Below are 2008 nucleotides of genomic sequence, written 5' to 3'. Positions count from 1 at the left end.
AGAATTATATTTTCAAGCCACAGTTTGTAAGCCATGAAATCAATTTGGTGGGCTGCAACCACTATTCATGTACTTTTATTTTATTTTCTCATTAAACTTTGTTTTAATGGGTGTCAAAATTCTGTGACAGATTTTTGGTCCAGTTGTTTCCATAAAAAGTACTGATTTTAAAAACTAATGACTTAAAGCTGCCACACAAAAAGAAACGAATGGTCCACAAAACATTCTCCTTTCCTTCTGAAGGTTTTACAATGCATTGTTATCATTAACCAGTTTTTTACTATTAAACTTAAATGGCCAATTTACAGTTTTTGGCCAGGGCTGGGTTTGAACCTGCCACCTCCTGTATATGGAGCCGGTGCCCTACCCTTTTGAGCCACAGATGTTGCCCTTAAATGGCCAATTTAAACAAACAGTTCTCAGACCATTCTTCCACCACTGATTGTTATAACATTAACTGGATCAAAGATGACCACCATGTCAAGTTTGAGAACACCAGTCTTCACTTCACAGGGACAGTACCAATATCACCAATTTTGTAGACAATCTGCAGAGGCAGATGTAAGGGCTTGCCAGTTGGACAAGTTGGTGGCAGGATGCAATCCAGAGCTTCAAGCAACATGATTCCACTGGCATTGCCATCTTTCCTGATGACTTTCCATCCCTTGAACCAAGGTATGTTAGCACTTGGCTCCAATGTGTTATCACCATTCCAATCAGAAATTGGCATTAATGCTACTGTGCCAGGGTTGTAGCCAATTTTCTTAATGTAAATGCTGACTTCTTTAATGATTTCCTCACATCTCTTCTGGCTGTAGGGCAGCTCGGTGGAGTCCATCTTGTTAACACCAACAATTAGTTGTTTCACACCCAGTGTGTAACCTAGAGGGCATGCCCATTCTTTGAGATACCAACTTCAAATTCACCAACACCAGCAGTAACAATCAGGACAGCACAGTCAGCCTGAGATGTACCTGTAATCATGTTTTTGAGAAAGTCTCTGTGTCCTGGGGCATCAATGATAGTCACGTAATATTTGCTGGTCTCAAATTTCCACAGGGAGACATCAATGGTGATATCACGCTCATGCTCAGCCTTGAGTTTATCCAAGACACAGGCATACTTGAAGGAGTCTTTTCCCACCTCAGCAGCCTCCTTCTCAAAATTTTTTCTTTTCTTTCTTTCTTTTTTTTTTTTTTAAGACAGAGTCTCACTTGTCGCCCTCAGTGGAGTACCACGGCATCACAACTCACAGCAACCTCCAACTCCTGGGCTTAAGTGATTCTCTTGCCTCAACCTCCCAAGTAGCTGGGATTACAGGTGCCTGCCATAATGCCTGGCTATTTTTTGTTGCAGTTATCATTGTTGTTTAGCTGGCCTGGGCTAGGTTTGAACCTGCCAGTGTCAGTGTATGTGGATGGTGCCGTAACCACTATGCTATAGGCACCCAGCTTCCTCAAAATTTTTGATCGTTCTCTCGTCAATGCCACCACATTTGTAGATCAGATGGCCAGTAGTGGAGGACTTGCCTGAATCTTCGTGTCCAATGACAACGATGTTGATATGAGTCTTTTCCTTTCACATTTTGGATTATTTGGGCAGTTTTCAGAATGCCTGTATTGTAGTGGCAAACCCATTGCAAAAAAACACTATTTTTTTTTTTTTTAAAGAAGGAAGGGAACAGTACAGACTAGATTTAAAAAGAATAGAATAGAGAATATTCAAAGGCAGTGAGGGAAATAATTCCTGTATGAATGTTGTGTTTGGGTCATGATGCACAATGTATATACTACTGGTTGTAATGTGGCTCAAGGAGTAGGGCGCCGGTCCCATATGCCGGAGGTGGTGGGTTCAAACCCAGCCCCGGCCGAAAAAAAAAAAAAAAAGAAAATTTATAAGTGACTGTTCTAGAATGTATTATTTATTGTTGTGCCTTAAATTATCAAAAATTATATATTTAAAAGTTAAATTTTAAGCATGAGGAGAGAAAATCATCTAGACAGGCAGC

The 2008-nt window shown here is 40.5% G+C and overlaps 1 pseudogene; it reads right to left on the bottom strand.

Moving 5' to 3' along the window:
* Positions 1-419: 419 nt before the first annotated feature.
* On the bottom strand, positions 420-1584 carry LOC128566467 (putative elongation factor 1-alpha-like 3; annotated as a pseudogene).
* Between the last annotated feature and the right edge of the window lie 424 nt (positions 1585-2008).

The sequence above is a fragment of the Nycticebus coucang genome, chromosome 15 (genome assembly GCF_027406575.1).
Source record: "Nycticebus coucang isolate mNycCou1 chromosome 15, mNycCou1.pri, whole genome shotgun sequence".
NCBI classification, from domain to species: domain Eukaryota; kingdom Metazoa; phylum Chordata; class Mammalia; order Primates; family Lorisidae; genus Nycticebus; species Nycticebus coucang.
Note: the sequence above shows the minus strand (reverse complement) of the source record. Positions and strands in the feature narration are given on the sequence as shown.